We start from the raw sequence: 21044 nt of genomic DNA on the forward strand, positions 1-21044 counted from the left end.
AAAACTCATGAAAGGAATACCAATTTCAATTCAATCTATCTATTTTCGTATTCATAGATGACTTGTAATCATCCTTTGAAAAACTTTAAGATGAATGTCTGACTCCATCTTTTGATATTACATATTTTTATGTTTACAAACACAAGCACCATCTCTGCAAAAAACACCTGCTCCACCACATTTCATAAATGGAATGAAGGGAACACAATTTTTGTCGGTAAAACACTGAGATGAATCAACCATTCCACCCTTCAACATTGGTATCTTTGAGAATGAAAGACCTGCAAAATTCATTAAAAAGATTTTAGTATAAGAAGATATGAGAAAAATATTACATACAACATGGAAGAAATAATTATAGAACAAATAACAAATACATAATAGTCAATTTATATTCAATTATGTTCTCTCATATTAATTAAATTTTATAATATTTTCATTTATCTCATATTAATTTAATTTTATAATAGTTTAATTTATTTATTTTAATAAAACTCATGAAAGTATTACTAATTTTAATTCAATCTATCTCTATTCTTATTCATAAATGAGTTGTAATCTTCCTTTGAAAAACATTAAGATGAATATCTGACTCCATATTTTGATATTACATACTTTTGTGTTTACAAACACAAGCACCATCTCTGCAAAAAACACCTGCTCCACCACATTTCATAAATGGAACGAAGGGAACACAATTTTTATCGGTAAAACACTGAGATGAATCAACCATTTCACCCTTCTGCATTGGTATCTTTGAGAATGAAAGACCTGCAAAATTCATTAAATGATTTTAGTATAAGAAGATATGAGAAAAATATTACATACAACATGGAAGAAATAATTATAGAACAAATAACAAATACATAATAGTCAATTTATATTCAATTATGTTCTCTCATATTAATTCAATTTTATAATTTTAATTTATCTCATATTAATTTAATTTTATAATAGTTTAATTTATTTATTTTAATAAAACTCATGAAAGTATTACTAATTTTAATTCAATCTATCTCTATTCTTATTCATAAATGAGTTGTAATCTTCCTTTGAAAAATATTAAGATGAATATCTGACTCCATCTTTTGATATTACATACTTTTGTGTTTACAAACACAAGCACCATCTCTGCAAAAAACACCTGCTCCACCACATTTCATAAATGGAACGTAGGGAACACAATTTTTATCGGTAAAACATTGAGATGAATCAACCATTCCACCCTTCTCCATTGGTATCTTTGAGAATGAAAAACCTACAAAATTCATTAAATGATTTTAGTATAAGAAGATATGAGAAAAATATTACATAGAACATGGGACAAATAATTATAGAACAAATACACACCATGAAAGGCTTCCATGGCAATAATGAAGAACAAAAAGACTAATTTCAATGAACCCTTTGACATATCTTCTAGGTTGTAGCCTTGGGATACAAGATTGAAATTTTGTGAGTGAAGAAAAATACAAAATTTGAAACTCAATTTATCTAAATAGAGCAAAATTGGGTTTTTTCATGGTATGTACTATTGATCGTTTTGAATATTTATAGTAGAGGGTAGACTTGAAACTAATTGAAAGAAACGTTATACATATAATTTAAGTGTGAATCAAATATTAAAATTTAAATTAAATGTGTAAGATTTGTTTGAATTAGTGTTGTAAGCATGTATTTATGTATGCTTTTATTAAAACAAGTTTTGAGGGTTTAATTCTTCTTTGCCTGGTTGAACAAATTCATAACAACTAAAAGTTTTGTTAACAAATATATTTATATTTATGAAATTATAAAAATAATGGAGTAAATGTATATTATTTAAATAGGAAAGTAATCTTCTTAATGTATAAAACACATCATTTATAATTTATTGAGTTTTAAAAAACTACATAAAAATAAATTAATGTAATTTATGAGATATTAATATTATATAATTTATAATAAAAGATTAAATAAAGTATAAGAATCTCATAAATATAGATATCTTGTTTTATAAAAAAATTACTGTTATAGGACTATGAGTATATATAAAATTCTCTTATATGGTAAAATAAAGAATTATAATGTGAATTTGAATAATTAAAATAATTTATAAAATATAAATATTATATATATATATATATATATATATATATTAGGCTTGTTTATTTTTTGAGAGAGTAATTTTCTTTGTTAATATCTATATGAATAAAAAAATATTATTGTAATCATTATTATGTAAAATTATTATACTTTACCTTCAATTGACTTAATGTCAATTATCAAATAAACATATATGTAATATACATATATTGACAATTTTTTTATGTAGGCAAATATTTGAATGAATTGTGGTTATATCTTAATTAAATGATAAGATATTCATAATTACCACAACAAAATAGAATCGTTTAATTATTAGGTTTTGAAAAAAAAAATGATAGATTATATGATAAAAATGTGTTTTTCATTTTCCTTTTTCATCCTTTACATTCAAAAATTGTGTTTTCAAATTCAAATTTTTAGTTTGAAATTTAAAAACTGTGTTTTCTAGTTTTTTTTTTAAATTCAAATTTTCAGTTTAAAATTAAAAAAGTTTTATTTTTAAATTTAAATTTATCTTACAAGAAATCGTCTTTATTTTTTTTTCTAGTTAGAGGAAACTTTGTTAAAGTAGAAGATCACACATTTTCACAATAACATTGGGCTCATCACATTGCCTAAATAATGTAACCCCCTCCCTGGTAAACACAACAATGGACACCCTCCTCCCTCACATAATTTTCTCTCTCGATCCCAACTTTCTTCTCTCCCATCTCTCTTAATTTTGTCTCCTAATTTCCATGTATTTTAGAATATTATCACACCATGTTGTAGTTGAGGAGTTAATGAACATTTATACCTGAACGGATTCTCAAACAGAGTAAGTTCATATTTGCTCTAAAGATCCTTTATTCTCTGTTTTTCCTTAGAATTTAGTCATCAATCTTGGTGGAGTTAGTTGAGATAAGTAATTCTCTAAACTTATTCTACTATATACTGAAATTCTGTTCTATTTATATAACTTGCATTAGGCCCTTATATTTTGAAGCTTATCGTGAGAAACTAAAATTTCAGATGTGGCTTGGAAAGCAATCAATTAAGGTAAGGGAAATTAACTTTAACTTTCAATAGTATCATAGACTAGAATATCTAAATGTGGAGGGGATATCGTCATAATATTCAATTTCTTTTGCAGGGATGTTGTTTGTTTATATATTGTTTAAACTTGTAGAAATATTAGATTTTGATGGGTTAGAATTTAAATATATTTTTTTATGTTAAATTGATTTTTGAATGTTGTATATCGCATTTTGAGTGATACTATATGATGAAGATTGTATGGGATTGAAGTCATACATTTGGGATAATATATGGACAAATGTTTGTTTGTGTATTAAGTATTGATGCCTATGTATAGACTAAGATATTAGGTGGTGAGAAGTTAATGAGAAAGTTCATGCACAAAATGACATATGAGATGCACGACTTGGATTGTATTGTAACTTAGTTCAGTGTTGTCCTAAGTTTAAAAATGATGTAGTGATCCAAACATAATCAAATTTTTGTATGAGTTTAATTAAGATGAAATGATCAATATTCTTAACCAATCCATAAAAATTAATGACAAAATCACAAGAAACAAAAAATAATAAAGAATCTTTAAAATAAACATGTACTTACTTTATCTAAAAAGTAAAAATTTGATCAATTAAAAATATCCTATAAAAAAATGTAAAGAAAAAAACAAAATAGAAAGAAAAAAGAAACGTTAAAGTTTCAACACTTTAATTATGACATATTAAATATAATAATTTTCATGATTATTTATTTAATATATTTATTAAAAATACTTGAAGTTTTATTCTTTTAAGGATTATGTATAATATATTAGTAGATTGCATTAAATAAGTGTGATTTCTAAAAAATAGTTAATGGAACACCCCAAAAATACATTTAACTATTACAATACAAGTTCTACATATTTATATACAAGCTTAGAGTTTTTCAAAACATTTATAATACATGATTATGACTCATAAAAATACAAATATTTACAATTCATAGTTTAAAACAAAACTCTAAAGCCTTTTAGATTCTCCCGTACCTGTATGATCATTTGCTATGCTTATGTACATAGTACAGTCGTCACAGTTCATACACAAGCAAACACATGTAAGGGTAAGCTATCAAAATAAAGTTCTGACACACGAAAATATAAGTAAGATAGCTAATTTGATTAGTAATTCATAATTAAATTAGTTCCTTTTTTACTGAAACACAGTCATACAAAATCCAAATATCAATCACAATAATTCGATTTCATTCCAATCCACAGTACATTGATTTCATTTCAATCATATTGACTTTACATAGATTCATTTGCCTCACATCGTTTCAACCCTCAGTACCTTTGATTTCAAGCCAATCATAGTGATTGCATATGAATATATCGTCTTTCGAAAGACTCATTAATCAAATTGTGGCCACATAAATACATTTGTTTCACAGTACCTTGATTTCCTTTCAATCCCCAATACTTTTTTTATTTCATTTCAATCAGTGATAACATATGGATTTATTCTCTTTTGGAAGACTCATTAAGTATGCCTTTACTAGAGACTAATATCTAATATACTCCAATTGGATTCGTATGAGTTTAAACATCCATATCGTGTGACTACAAGCGGTCACAATGTGTATGAAGTCCCTCGTCATCTTCTCACCAACTGATACCCTAGTCTATGTGACTTAGATCATCAGTGAAGCTAGATGATCTTTGTTCATAGACTTTTAATACTTAATGTACCAAAACACAACATCTCATACATTACCTCGAATGTATAACATCAAGTTCATGCAAATTTCATCAATCACATACGGCACATGTCATTCACATACAACACATCATTCACATATAACACACATCATTCACATACAATGCATATCAATCACTCATACATACATCATTTAAGATTTCTCAAATCAATTACATGTATATTTCAAATTCATACTCATATAAACTCATAATCAAATTTAGTTTAACTAACTTTATAACCTAACATGCATACAATTACTAGATTAACTTATTATTTAAATCAACTATCCAAGGTTCTATATAAAAAAAAATAGATAACTTCCCTTACCTGTAATTTCTTATCTGATGAAAATTCTACCTCAAACAAGGGAATCATTCCAAAATTCAGTAACCTAGAGCAAGTTATTCACACATTAACAAATTTTAGTTTGAGAGAAACATTTTTCTCAATTGGTTTCACACGGGTTGATGACTAAATCATAAAGAAAAACAAAGAATAAGATATCTTTAAAGTAAAAATGAACTTACTATGTTTGAAAATCTAATTGGATAGAAATGTAGCTTGACTTCTCAACTATTGCAGGGTGTGATCAAATTTTGAAATAAATGATTTATGGAAGAGAAATTGAAGAGAAAAGGGAAAGAAGAGAAGTTGGGAAAGAGAAAGGATAAAAGCTATGGAGGTATGTTGCTTTTTCTTTACGTGCGGTTACAATTAACCTATTTTATTATTTTACATTCAAAAAATTGTTAAATAGAAACTAAATCATTATATAAAAACTAATACCTTAACTAAGTTAAATACTATTTTATAGACTAAAAAATTAGTTAAAAAAACCTGTATCTAAAGTGATTATAAACTAATTTATAATTTTTTTATTAATAAAAAACTAATATAAATATCAATAATTTTATAATTTATAAAATAGTATATAATTTGGACAATGTAGTAACTAATTATTTCTTATCTTTAATTTTTTATTTTTTTAAAAGCTTTCATGTTAGGCATCACTATGCAACTTAGCTACACTGACATTTCAAGTAACAACAATCATTTGTCATTACATGAAAAAATTATTATTAAAAAAATACAAAAAATATGGAAGGACTAGACCAAAACCCATATGTTAACAAAAACAATACATAGGTAGACTACACCTATTCATAAAGAATTTTAAGAACAAACTAGATGGAAATCTATGATGCCAATAAAATGATTCTCTATGAATAAATATTAAATTAGCCAACTTATCAGCACACGCATTCTCTTCGCGGAAAATATGAGTAACCCTAAACCTAATTTTTTCATAGTAATTAAAACAAGTATTCCATCAATTAAAAAACATCAACGAAACATTAGTCATAATAGTAATATTATAGTATATTAAATAATGTATTTATTACACTTACATCAAACAAAACTTTTGCACCGTTTACATTACTACCTCGTTGTCGTTTTCTATGTTGCCATTAATAAGGACTTCATACTCTCCTATAAATAATCAAGGTATGACTCACCAAATTTATCATAACAAACATTTGAACTTCAAATTTCATCATCATATTTTGAGACTGTAGCCTGAAAAACTATGTTGAAGAGTTCATTCATATTAACATTTTTGTTCCTAATTCTTGCCATGGTAGTTTTTCATGGTATTTGTTTTCTTTTTATCTATTTTTTCTGATTTTTTTTTCTTTCTGTTATCTACTTGTATTAAAAGCATATAATTATGTTTGTAGGGCATTCATTTTCGAAGGAACCAAACAAGGGAAATGATGTAGTCATAGCTCCATGTCAATCAAAGAAGGATTGTCTTCGCAATATTCGTTTTCTACCTTGCAATGCATCAGTAGTTAAATGTATCAATGGAATTTGTGCTTGTAATCCTAAAAACGAAAACCCAGGTATTTAATTTTTTTATTTTTTTATAATTAAATATGATATATTAATATAAAAATTAAACAGATATATAATATTTGTAGTGTGAAATCGTCTTCAGATCCTATTTATTCGGATTTCAAAAGTTGCAAAATGCTAATGGTATTGTAAATTAATATTAAGTCATTCTAACCAATTTTTAATTATTTGATATATAATATTTCATTCCAATAATTTAATGTTATTGTATCTTGTGGTCAGATCGTCGAATGAAAAATTATCAAAAGGATAAATTCAAACAGTAGTTCTATATATTTTCTATTTATTTATTTTTTAACATTAAAATTATTCAATTTTGAAGGTGCTTTGTTTTCAAGGGAAGGAATAAGAGATGGAGAAGTGAACGATTCTAGTTAAAGAATCATTTTAAACAAATGTGTTTTAAGGTTGTAAGATGAAAGGACTCTCATTATAGAGAATAATATTATGAACGTATATGGTTGAGGTTTGAAATTTAAAAAATTGAATAATAAATCAAAAGTGTATATATATATATATATTCTAAATGACAATGTGGGATGAACTTTATGAGCTAGTACATGGCTCGTTAAGGAAAAAAAAAGAATTGAATGGACTATTTCAATGCGCGTTGGTATATATATATATATATATATATATATATATATATATTCTAAATGACAATGTGGGATGAACTTTATGAGCCGGTCCACGACTCGTTAAGGAAAAAAAAGAATGGGATGAACTATTTATTTCAATGCGCGTTGGTCCATTTAGATGTGTCTTGCAGAATTCGCACTTCGAGCAGGTAGGTTAGGTTTGCATATCATAAAATCTATAAATTTCTTTTTTTTGCACTGCATAATTTTTCCATGCAATCTCATATTTTCAAAAATTGTAAAGTTATTAATGCCAAATTCTATAATCCAAAATTTAAATTTGTATTATGGAATGTGCAATCTAAAATATTGCACAATCCGAAACACAATTTTTTTTTCCAAATTCTATAACCTGAAAAATCTATGAATTACACATTTTGAAATTAAAGAAAAAACGTTCAATGAAAAATGTCAAAAGGTAATTTAAATATTTTTTGAAATATAAGATGCTAGATGAAAGACATGTAGGTAAAGGAAGAAACTTTCCTCAATCCTAACACCTTCAAGAATTTTGATAATGATTTTTTAATATTTAATAATTTTGTTGCCTTTCTAAAATGCATACATTTTTTAGATTTCAATGCACTAGGGAAACCTTAATTTTTTATAATAAAATTTAAATATAGTACTATATATTATTTTTTAAATTAAAAAGTAATCATGTATCCTACATGTATTAGCTTAAAAAGTGTATATATTTCATGAAATATTTTATTAGTAAATTTATTAATACAATTAAATTTCAAATTTTGTTAAAAATCATAATATCATAATAATTTTTTTTACTCATATCTTATTATGCATGTATTGTAAGAATAAAAATGTAAAACAATTTACCTAATTTATCAAACTAAAAATAAATAAATAATTTATTTAAAATTTATATTTAAGAATAATTTTTTATTAATTACAAAATTTATGCGGACTAATCCACAAACTTACGACCGAGCTATTATGCATGGCGGACCAATCCACCTTATCATCCCTACCAACTCTCACTTCAAAGTCAAATAAAACACTTAGAATGGATTAATGAGAAGGAGATGTATTTTTATTATTTAAATGTTACTTATAACATATTGTGTAAATCTAATAGATGATCTATACTGAGTATGGAGTGTTTCAAAATATTTAGATAAATACAAGTCATTTACAATAAAAAAAAAACTAATGAAAAGTTTATTTTCTTTGATATGTTTTTTCACCTATATTAACATTTACTCATATACATAATACAATTCATCACACAATAATAATTCATAACACAATAAGAAAAAATAAAAATAACTTTTTAAATAGGTATTATAATTAAGTAATATATTTACACATGTTCAGATATACATAAATAAAATTCACTTACTTGAAGAATAATTTTCTATTTAATTCACTTTAATTCATTCTCATGCAATATCATGAGTTCCGTAATTCTCACTTCCTTAACTTTGTTAATATATTTAACTCTTACTACTATTCAATCATTAGTTATTTAATGTATTAATATCATTTTAGATATTAAAAATTATTACTATTTAAATTAATTTTATTGATGAATAATTTTTAAATCTTATTAATTAATTAGATATCAATTTAGAAACTATTTATTAATAATAAAAATTATTTTTTATAATAATGTTTTTAAAATAATATATAATTTAGTTAATATAATAAACTAATTTTTATCTTTAAATTTAATTTTTATTTAATGATTTTTTTATAGTGTCTATTTAAATAATCACTACAAAAATATCAGTATTATCTACGAATTTTTATCTACGGATTCAAATCCGTAGGTAAATTCAACATAAACTACGAATATTATCCACAGACAACATTACTTACGGATATTACCCATAAATTCTAAATTCGTAGATAAATTCAGCATTACCTACTAATTATTACTTACGAAACTTATTACTTACAAACTTTTACATATAGATCTCTATTACCTACCAACTTTTACCCACGAACTATCACCCACGAATCTCTATTATCTACCAACTATTATCATAATAATTATATACATAATATTAATATTATTATAATATAAATAACTATAAAATCATAATTAATATTCATAAATAATAATAATCATAACTAATAAGTATACATATTATTAATATTATAAAATTAATAATATTAATATAATAATATTATTAGTAATATTAATAATAATAATATTAGTAATATTAATAGTACTAATGATATTAATAATATAAAAAAAATATTAGTAATAATAACATTAATAATATAAATACTATTAATAAAAATATTAATAAAATTAATATTTTTTATAATATTAATAATAATAACACTACTTATAATGTTTAATAATATTAATAATATTTAATAATATGCACAATATTTAATAATATTAATAATATGCATAATATTTAATAATATTAATAATATGTATAATATTTAATAATATTTAACAATATTAATATTATTTAACAATATTAATAATATTTAATAATAGTAATAATATAGTATTTAATAATATTAATAGTATTTAATAGTAATAATATTTAATAAAATTAATGATATTAAATATATGAATAATGTTATTAATTTTTATTTTATGAATTATATTAATATCTAATAATTATAATAATAATCATAACAATAAAACTTGACTTATGTCATGGTTAAAACTTCTGACATTCTTCAAGAGATTTGACTTCTAGTCCCTGTGTAGTGTAGATTATAACATGAATAAATATATACTACAATTATTAATATATATATATAATAGTTGTTAAAATAATAATCTATAATTTATAATAATATAATATCATTAGTAAAAAATTACTTTAATTGGTATACAAACTTCTTTAGAAATTACCTTCAAATATTACTTGTATAAGTGGAGAGCATCTCTAAATGTCATGTCTTAAATCTTGATGTAAAAAATATTTTTTACAAATTAATTTCTAAAAGAAAAGAGATCTTACTTAATAATTACGTGTTGTCCTAACCTTCCATGGAGGTTGAAAAAAAATATTTTTAAAAAATAATTATTAAATTAAAAGCTAACATTAAGATATAATTTATTTAAATAAAAAATTCCTTATATCTACCTATTCATATTCATATTTTATCCATAAATATATTTAAAATTATAACATTTTGAATATCATAATTATCTTATATGGAATAAAAGAGAAGAAAGAAGAATAAATACATTGTTTTAGGTAATCCTTATCAAAAGTGACATTAAATATCAATACTTACGTATTTTGAACTTTCGAACTTACAGAATAACACGTGTTATCAATTTGGTATTTATTTTTGAAAATTCTACATAATCATTCCTTTATTTGATTTATACACTTTAAATTTAATTCAGTATTAATGACTTTCATATTCTTATTATACAAAAGCTATATTGATTATTTATCACATTATATCTTTATTTTTATTTACCCCTATTACAAAATCTTACCAAATTACTAATTAATACTTACAATTTTCATTAAAAAAGTTCAATGCTAATTTTACTTTATTTTATTTTATAATCTTTAATTAAAAAAAAAATTCTACATAGTTATTCCTATATTTGATTACTGAATAGTAAAAATGTTCATATTAAAAAAAGAAAATAGATATATTTTGTTGTATTAATCACTTTTATATATTTCAACATGAACCATACATATGTTCATTGCTCATAATATTATTATTCCATGACTGAGTTTGAAGCATAGAACCCTAAAATACATTTATTTAAAAAGTTTACATAAGTAAAATCATTCACTCCTCTTATAAGTTTATAGGTTCCCTTCAAGACAAATTACTTGCAAAATTGAATAATTTGAATGTTAATGAAAATAAATAAATAAAATAATAAAATAAAGGGTTTAATGAGGAAGAGATAAGTGAGTAATAAATAATGAAAATTAAAATACCTTCATTTTGATCTAATGATTACAAACGCAGTAACCATTTGAACACTTAACAACTGATGCTCCACAAGGAAGAGCACGAATGTTGCGAAGACAGTCTTGCTTTGTTTGACATGCAACCACAACTATGTCACTTCCCTCTCTGTTTTCTTCCATCGAAAATGAATGCCCTACAAAACATACAATTTCATGTTTTTAAACCATTTTTTTTATCATCAAAGAATAAATAAAATAAATGAGACACTTCATTGGTGTTCCAACTCTTATACAAAAAAACTCAGACCAAATTTTTTAACACCCAACTAATTGAAGATTCAACATACTCTACAAAAACATCAACAAGAGTGATATAGACATGACAAGACTGATATAGGCATGATTAGATATGATCATAATACAATTACATCATCCTTCCAAAGAAAATACGTTCTCACAAAATACGACAGAATAAATACCACATACACCATTGTCCAACAATTAAATAGATTTTTTGCGAGCGAGAAAAAATAAATCAGACACCCAAAAACCATAAATATTAAACAAAACCTGCAATAATGCAACAAAAATTAACTTTCATTGATGAAAGGATAAATGAATATACCATTACAAACTTCCATGGCAAGAATTTCAAACACAACTGCCAATACTAAACTCTTCTTCGACATATCTTCTCCAACCTTCAATCTCAATATATGATTATCAAATTTAAAGCTGAGAACTTTGTATGTATGATAATTGTGTGCTTCTTATACTCAAACTTTGTCCTATTTATACAATAGGAAAAGATTATTTTAATATTAAAAAATATTATAAAAGATGTTAGGCATCACTATGCAACTTAGCTAGACTGACACTTCAAGTAACAATAATCATGTGTCATTACATGAAAAAAGTATTATTAAAAAAAAATACAAAAAATATGGGACCAAAACCCATATGTTAACAAAAATGATACATAGATACACTACTCATATTTATAAAGAATTCTAAGAACAAACTAAATGAAAGCCTATGATACTAATGAAATGATTCTCTATGAATAAATCTTAAATTAGTCAATTTATCAGCACACGCATCCCCTTCATGAAAAGTATGAGTAATCCTAAACCTAATTTTTCTATAATAATTAAAACAAGTATTTCATCAATTACAAAACATTAATGAAACATTAATACTAATATTAATGTTATAGTATATTAAATAATGTATTTATTACACTTACATCAAACAAAACTTTTGCACCATTTACATTACTACTTCGTTGTCGTTTTCTATGTTGCCATTAATAAGAACTTCATACTCTCCTATAAATAATCAAGCTAGACTGACACTTCAAGTAACAACAATCATGTACCATTACATGAAAAAAGTATTATTAAAAAAAATACAAAAAATATGGGACCAAAACTCATATGTTAACAAAAATGATACATAGATACACTACACATATTCATAAAGAATTCTAAGAACAAACTAAATGAAAGCCTATGATACTAATGAAATGATTCTCTATGAATAAATCTTAAATTAGTCAACTTATCAGCACACGCATCCCCTTCACGAAAAGTATGAGTAATCCTAAACCTAATTTTTCTATAATAATTAAAACAAATATTTCATCAATTACAAAACATTAATGAAACATTAATACTAATATTAATGTTATAGTATATTAAATAATGTATTTATTACACTTACATCAAACAAAACTTTTGCACCATTTACATTACTACTTCATTGTCGTTTTCTATGTTGCCATTAATAAGAACTTCATACTCTCCTATAAATAATCAAGCTATGACACACCAAAATTATCATAACAAAATCTGAACTTCAAATTTCATCATCATATTTTGAGATTGTAGCCTGAAAAAACATGTTGAAGAGTTCATTCATATTAACATTTTTGTTCCTAATTCTTACCATGAAAGTTTGCTATGGTATTTCTTTTGTTTACCTTTTCTTTCTGAATTTCTTTTGTTTATTTCTATTATCTACTTGTATTAAAAGCATATAATTATGTTTGTAGGGCATTCATTTTCGATGGAACCAAACAAGGGAAGCGATATAGTTGTAGTTGCTTGTCAATCAAAGAAGGATTGTCTTCGCAATATTCGTGCTCTACCTTGCAGTGCATCAGTAGTTAAGTGTATCAATGGATATTGTTCTTGTAATCGTAAAAACGAAAACTCAGGTATTTTATTTTTATTTTATTTTTTTATAATTGAATATTATATATTAATATACAAATTAAACATATATATAATATTTGTAGTGTGACATCGTCTTCAGATCCTATTTATTCAGATTTCAAAAGTTGCAAAATGTTAATGGTATTGTAGATTAATATTAAGTCATTCTAACAAGTTTTTAATTATTTGATTTATAATATTACATTCCAATAATTTAATGTTGTTGTATCTTGTGGTTAGATCGTCGAATGAAAATTTATCAAAAACGTAAATTCAAACAGTAGTTCTATATATTTTCTACTTATTTATTTTTTTAACATTAAAATTATTCAATTTTGCAGGTGCTTTGTTTTCAAGGGAAGGAATAAGAGATGGAGAAGTGAATGATTCTAGTTAAAGAATCATTTTAAACAAGTGTGTTTTCAGGTTGTAAGATGAAAGGACTCTCATCATAGGAGAATAATATTGTGAACGTATATGGTTGACGTTTGAAATATATAAAATTGAATAATAAATTAAAAGTGTTTATTTTCTCCGCATATATATACTCTAAAAAATAAAAATAACAATGTGGGATGAAGTCTATGAGCAGGTCCACGGCTTGCTAAGGAAAAAAAAACAGGATAAATTGTCTATTTCAACACGTGTTTGTCCATTTAGATATATCCTGCATAATTCATAGTTCGTCAAAACTGCATATCTTAAAATCTATAAATTTCTTTTTGCACTCTATAATTTTTTCATGCAATCTCATATTTTCAAAAATTGTAAAATTATTCATTCAAAATTCTACAATTCAGAATATAAATTTGTATTATGGATTGTGCAATCTAAAATATTGTACAATCCGAAACACAAATTTTAACTTCCAAATTCTATAACTCGGAAAGTCTCTGGATTCCACATTCCAAAATTATAGAAAAAACGTTCAATGAAAAATTTCAAAAGTAATTTGAGTATTTTTTCAAATATAAGATGCAAGATGAAAGACATGTAGGTAAAGGAAGAAACTTCCTTCAATCCTAATTCATAACACCTTCACAAAATTCGATAATAATTTTTTAATATTTAATGAAATTTTTTTGCATTCCAAAATGTATAGATTTTTTAGGTTTCAATGCACTAGTTAGAACTTAATCTTGTTTATAATAAAAATTAAATATAATATTATATAAATATATATATATATATATATATTCTTTTTTAAATTAAAAAATAATCATGTGTTTCCATATATTAACTTTAAAAAAGTGTATATATTTTATGAAATATTTTATTAGTCGATTTATTAATACAATTAAAATTTAAGTTTTATTAAAAATTAAAATATGGTAATAATATTTTTACTCATATCTTATTATGCATGTGTCGTAAGAATAATAATGTAAATAATTTACCTAATTTATCTAAATAACAATAAATAAATTTATTCAAAATTTATATTTAAAATTTTATTTTTTATTAATTAAAAAAATTATGCGACTAATCCAAAAATATGTGTACCAACCACCTTGTCATTCCTATCAACTCTCATGAGTTAATGAGAATAGATGTGTTTTTATTATTTAATTGTTACTTATAACATATTATTAGATTACATTAACTAAGTTTTACATTGCATATTATTAGATTACATTAACTAACTTTAATTCTTTCTCATGCAGTATCATGAGTTCCGTAATTCTCACTTTTTTAACTTTGTTAATTAATTATTACATTAATACTATTTTAGATATTAAAATATTATTAATATCTAAATTAATTTTATTAATAAATGATTTTTAAACTTTATTAATTAATTAGATATAATTTAAAAACTATTTATTAATAATAAAAATTAATTTATATATCAATAATTTTTTATCTTAAAAAGAGTATATAATTTAATTAATATAATGATAATTAATTTTTATCTCTAAAATTAATTTTTATTTAATGATTTTTTTATAGTGTCTATTTAAATAATAGATAAAAAAATATAACATGAATAAATATATACTACAATCATTAATATATATATATATAATAGTTGTTAAAATAATAATCTATAATTTATAATAATATAATATCATTAGTAAAAAATTACTTTAATTGGTATAGAAACTTCTTCTTTAGAAATGACCTTCAAATATTATAACTGGAAATTACTTAATTTATTTTCTAAAAGAAAAGAGAGTTTACTTAATAATTACGTGTTATCCTAACACTCCATGGAGGTTGAAGAAAAAAAATATTTAAAAATAATAATTTTTAAATTAAAAGCTAATATCAAGTTATAATTTATTTAAATGATATATAATAAAAAAATTCCTTACATCTACCTATTTCATATTCATATTTTATCCATAAACATATTTTAAAATTAGAACATTTTGAATATCATAATTATCTTATATGGAATAAAAGAGAAGAAAGAAGAATAAATACATTGTTCACATAACCGTAACTATTTCGAACTTACAAAATAACACGTGTTATCAATTTGGTTTCTATGTTTAAAAATTCTACATAATTATTCATTTATTTTATTTCTTTATTTGATTCATACACTTTTAATTGATCTATACAAAAATTATTTATCACATGATATCTTTATTTTTATTTACCTGACTCAAAGTACTTTTACAACTTCAATATCTTACGAAATTACTAATTAATACTTACAATTTTCATTAAAAAGGATCAATGTTAATTTTACTTTATTTTATTTGATAATATTTAATTAAAAAAATCTACATAATTATTCCTTTATTTGATTACTGAAAACTAAAAATGTTCCCATCAAAAAAGAAAATAAAAACAAACTTTTGTTGTATTATAAACTTTTATATATTTCAACATGAACAATATATATTCATTGTTTAGAATATTATTATTCCATGACAGAGCTCGAAGCATAGAATCATAAAATACATTTATTTAAAAAGTTTAAATAAGTAGAATTATTCACTCTTCTTATAAGCTTATAGGTTCCCTTCAAGACAAATTCCTGCAAAATTGAATAATTTGAATGTTAATGAAAATAAATAAAAATTAATAAAATAAAAGGTTTAATGAGGAAGAGATAAGTGAGTAATTAATAAATAATAAAAATGAAAATACCTTCGTTTTGATCTAATGATTACAAACGCAGTAACCATCAAAACACTTAACAACTGATGCTCCACAAGGAAGAGCACGAATGTTCTTAAGACAGTCTTGCTTTGTTTGACATGCAACCACAACTATATCACTTCCCTCTGTGTTTTCTTCCATCGAAAATGAATTCCCTAAAACATCAAATTTTATGTTTTTATTCTGTTTTTTTATCAACAATAAATAAATAAAATAAAAGAGACACTTCATCGGTGTCCCAACTCTTATAAAAAAAACTCAGACCAAACTTCTTAACACCCAACTAACTGAAGATTCAACATACTCTACAAAACATCAACAAGAGTGATATAGACATGACGAGACTGATATAAGACATGATCAGATCAGATCATAATACAATTACATCATCCCTCCAAGACACGTTCTTACAAAATAAGACAGAATAAATATCACCCTACATCATTCTCCAACAATTAAATAGAATTTTTGCAAGCGAGCAAAAACAAATCAAACACCCAAAAGCGATAAATATCAAACAAAACCTGCAATAATGAAAAAAAAGGGATAAATGAATATACCAACACAAACTTCCATGGCAAGAATTACAAACACAACTGCCAATAGTAAACTCTTCTTCGACATATCTTCTCCAACCTGCAATCTCAATATATGATGATACAATTCAAAGCTGAGAACTTTGTATGTATGATAATTTTGTGCTTCTTAGGCTCAAACTTTGTCCTATTTATACAAGAGGAAAAGATTATTTTAATATTATAATTATATTATAAAATATTATAAAATAAAATCTTAATTTATTTATTTATAAATATTATTACACTACACATTCTTTTTATATATAAAAAGTTTTCATGCTAGGCATCACTATGGAACTAGACATCTCAGCTAGGCTGACACCTCAATTAATAACAATCATCTGCCATCACATGAAAATATTACATTACACATTTTTAAGACTTTTAAACTTTTACTTTTATATATAATATATAATACAAATATAGTAAAAATTCAATAATGTTTAACACTGATTTAGAATATAAAGAAGTTGGTATGTAAAACTTGGTAAGTAATATAAATATCAATTTAAAAATTAATTTATAATTTTTTATTAATAATAGACATTACTGTAGATATCAATAATTTTTTAGTTTATAAAATATTATTTAAATTAATCAATATAATAATTAATTATTTTTATCTTTAAAATTAATTTTAATAGTTGTTTTAAAATAAATTCTTTTCTAATTTTTATGACCATAATCTTAATTAAAATTCATAATATTTAATGTTATATTAAGTTAACGTACTTTAGCAAGGAAATTTTATAAAACTTAAATCTTCAATTTATAATTTTATATACAATATATAGAATACAAATGTCATAAACACTTCAATTTTTTCCCTACATTTAATTAGAACAACTGTGTTATTTGATATAGTTTAATATTATGTTATTAAATATTAAATTTGTAATCAATGCTTTTTTCCCACTTTCCTAAATCTCTTATTTTTGTTACTTGTATTTTATCGTATTTTATCTACCTCATAATCACATCCTATATTAGAGATTATTTCTCTCAAATCATATTTTTTAAACAGAGTAAGTTCATCTTTACTTTAAATAATTGTTTAGAAATTGTGTTATTGAAATTTTTTAAAATATTTAAAAACACATTTGATTATGCTATAGACATTGATTTTCTGATTTTAAGATATAATAATTTTTTATTATATAATTAAAAAATTACTGAATTTTTAGAAAATAACTTCTTATTATATATAATTAAAAAAATGAATACATTAAAATTATTTTAAATTTTTAATAAAATTAATGATGTAATACTTTAATAATATAAAATAATATAAGTTAATATTTTTAAATAGACAACTTATATTATTTATATTATTAAAGTATTATATATAATAACTTAAAATAATTAACTTATATAAAGGAGAAATTAGATATTCAAATTTAAATTAAATTAAAAAGAATAAACAATGATAAAGAAGTTTATTTTTTACACTTAAATATAATATATTAATATAAAAATTAAACAAAAAATATAACATTTTTAGCATCAACTCGAGTGTGTTCAAATCGTAATTATTCAGATTTCAAAAGTTTTATGGTAAATCTCAATGGCATTGTAAATTAATATCAAGTTATTTCTAACTAATTCTACTTATTTGGTATATAACATTTCATCCCATTAACTTAATTTCACTCTTATTGATGTTCAAAACATAATTATCAATCCAAGAAACATCAATTAGTTCTTACATAATTATCCTCTTTTGTAAAAAGCAATGCAGATATTAAAAATATGGTGCAAATGGTAGAAGTGGGGTGAAAATATTAATAGTAGGACTGATTCTTCCTACACCTCCATACGTTTTGGTGTCACCCCATAAATTTTTGTATTCCAATTATATCGTTTTTTAATATTCTGGATTACATAATCCACAAGTATTTTTCTATATTTGTAATTAGCTTCCGGATTATGTAATTTGGAAGTCTTTTGAGATTAGCTTCCAGATTACATAATCCAGAAGTCTTTTCTATACATGGGATTATCTTCTACATTACATAATTTGGAAGTCTTTTCTAGATTTCAAATATTCTAGATTTGATATTGGCTTTTGGATTACGTAATCCAAAAATCTCTTTTCAAATGCGTGATTAGTTTTAGTATGTATAAGTATGTCTTCATTATCATGCATATTAATTTTAGTCAAAGTTGTTTCTAAGTCTTTAATGACTTCGTATACAAAAGCTATATTCATTATTTATCACGTGATATATTTATTTTTATTTACCTAACTCAAAGTACTATTACAACTTCAATATCTTACCAAATTACTAATTAATACTTACAATTTTCATTAAAAAAGTTCAATGCTAATTTTACTTTATTTTATTTCATAATCTTTAATTAAAAAAATTAATATATAATTATTTCCTTTATTTGATTACTGAATAGTAAAAATGTTCATATTAAAAAGGGAAATAGAGATACTTATGTTGTATTAATCACTTTTATATATTTCAACATGAACAATATACTTGTTCATTGTTTCAGAATATTATTATTCTATGACAAAGCTTGAAGCATAGAACCATAAAATACATTTATTTAAAAAGTTTAAATAAGTAGAATCATTCACTCCTCTTATAAGCTTATAGAATCCCTTCAAGACAAATTACCTGCAAAATTAAATAATTTGAAAGTTAATGAAAATAAAAAATAAAATAAAAAATAAAGGGTTTAATGGGGAAGAGATAAGTGAGTAATTAATAAATAATGAAAATGAAAATACCTTTGTTTTGATCTAATGATTACAAACGCAGTAACCATCAGAACACTTAACAACTGATGCTCCACAAGGAAGAGCACGAATGTTCTTAAGACAGTCTTGCTTTGTTTGACATGCAACCACAACTATATCACTTCCCTCTGTGTTTTCTTCCATCGAAAATGAATGCCCTACAAAACATACAATTTCGTGTTTATAAAACATTTTTTATCAATAATAAATAAATAAAATAAATGAGACACTTCACGGATGTTCCAACTCTTATATAAAAAAACACATATCAAACTTCTTAACACCCAAGTAAGTGAAGATTCATCATACTCTACAAAACATCAACAAAAGTGATATATACATGACAAGACTGATATAAGGCATGATCAGATCATATCAGAATACAATTACGTCATCCCTCCAAAGAAGACACGTTCTCACAATAAGACAGAACAAATACCACCATATACCATTCTCCAACAACTGAATATAATTTTTTGCGAGGGAGAAAAATAAATCAAACACCCAAAAGCCATAAATATAAAAAAAATCTGCAACAATGCAACAAAAATTAAGTTTCATTGATGAAGGGATAAATCAATATACCAACACAAACTTCCATGGCAAGAATTACAAACACAACTGCCAATACTAAACTCTTCTTCGACATAGCTTCTCCAACCTACAATCTCAATATATGATGATAAAATTCAAAATTGAGAACTTTGTATGAATGATAATTGTGTGCTTCTTAGACTCAAACTTTGTTCTATTTATACAAGAGGAAAAGATGATTTTAATATTATAAAATCTTAATTTACTTTTTTTTAAAAATATTATTACACTACACATTTTTAAGACTTTTAAACTTTTAGTTTTATATATAATATATATAATACAAATACAGTAAAAATTCAATAATGTTTTATTAATAATACACATTAACGTAGATATCAATAATTTTTTAGTTTACAAAATAGTATTTAAATTAATTAATATAATAATTAATTATTTTTATTTTTAAAATTAATTTTAAAAGTTGTTTTAAAATAAATTCTTTTTTAGTTTTTATGACCATAATCTTAATTAAAATTCATAATATTTATTGTTATATTAAGTTAACGTACTCTA

At 23.2% G+C, this 21044-nt stretch overlaps 5 long non-coding RNA genes across 5 annotated transcripts; 2 read left to right on the forward strand and 3 right to left on the reverse strand.

The window, feature by feature from the left end:
• Positions 1-225: 225 nt before the first annotated feature.
• LOC150028629 (uncharacterized) lies at positions 226-1249 on the reverse strand. Its single transcript, XR_016519389.1, has 3 exons — positions 1103-1249; positions 616-771; positions 226-281 (listed from the first exon to the last, which is right to left on the reverse strand). It is a non-coding gene; the product is annotated as an uncharacterized LOC150028629 (long non-coding RNA).
• Positions 1250-6384: 5135 nt separating this feature from the next.
• Positions 6385-7232, forward strand: LOC137805740 (uncharacterized). The gene is made up of 3 exons (XR_011080225.2): positions 6385-6493; positions 6581-6745; positions 7081-7232. It is a non-coding gene; the product is annotated as an uncharacterized LOC137805740 (long non-coding RNA).
• Positions 7233-11268: 4036 nt separating this feature from the next.
• On the reverse strand, positions 11269-12023 carry LOC150028630 (uncharacterized). The gene is made up of 2 exons (XR_016519624.1): positions 11900-12023; positions 11269-11468 (listed from the first exon to the last, which is right to left on the reverse strand). It is a non-coding gene; the product is annotated as an uncharacterized LOC150028630 (long non-coding RNA).
• A 1088-nt stretch (positions 12024-13111) lies between these two features.
• On the forward strand, positions 13112-14029 carry LOC137805741 (uncharacterized). Its single transcript, XR_011080226.2, has 3 exons — positions 13112-13238; positions 13328-13492; positions 13832-14029. It is a non-coding gene; the product is annotated as an uncharacterized LOC137805741 (long non-coding RNA).
• Positions 14030-19631: 5602 nt separating this feature from the next.
• Positions 19632-20659, reverse strand: LOC137805743 (uncharacterized). Its single transcript, XR_011080228.2, has 3 exons — positions 20520-20659; positions 19926-20092; positions 19632-19812 (listed from the first exon to the last, which is right to left on the reverse strand). It is a non-coding gene; the product is annotated as an uncharacterized LOC137805743 (long non-coding RNA).
• Between the last annotated feature and the right edge of the window lie 385 nt (positions 20660-21044).

The sequence above is a fragment of the Phaseolus vulgaris genome, chromosome 3, assembly GCF_051622355.1.
Source record: "Phaseolus vulgaris cultivar YP4 chromosome 3, ASM5162235v1, whole genome shotgun sequence".
Classification (NCBI taxonomy): Eukaryota; Viridiplantae; Streptophyta; class Magnoliopsida; order Fabales; family Fabaceae; genus Phaseolus; species Phaseolus vulgaris.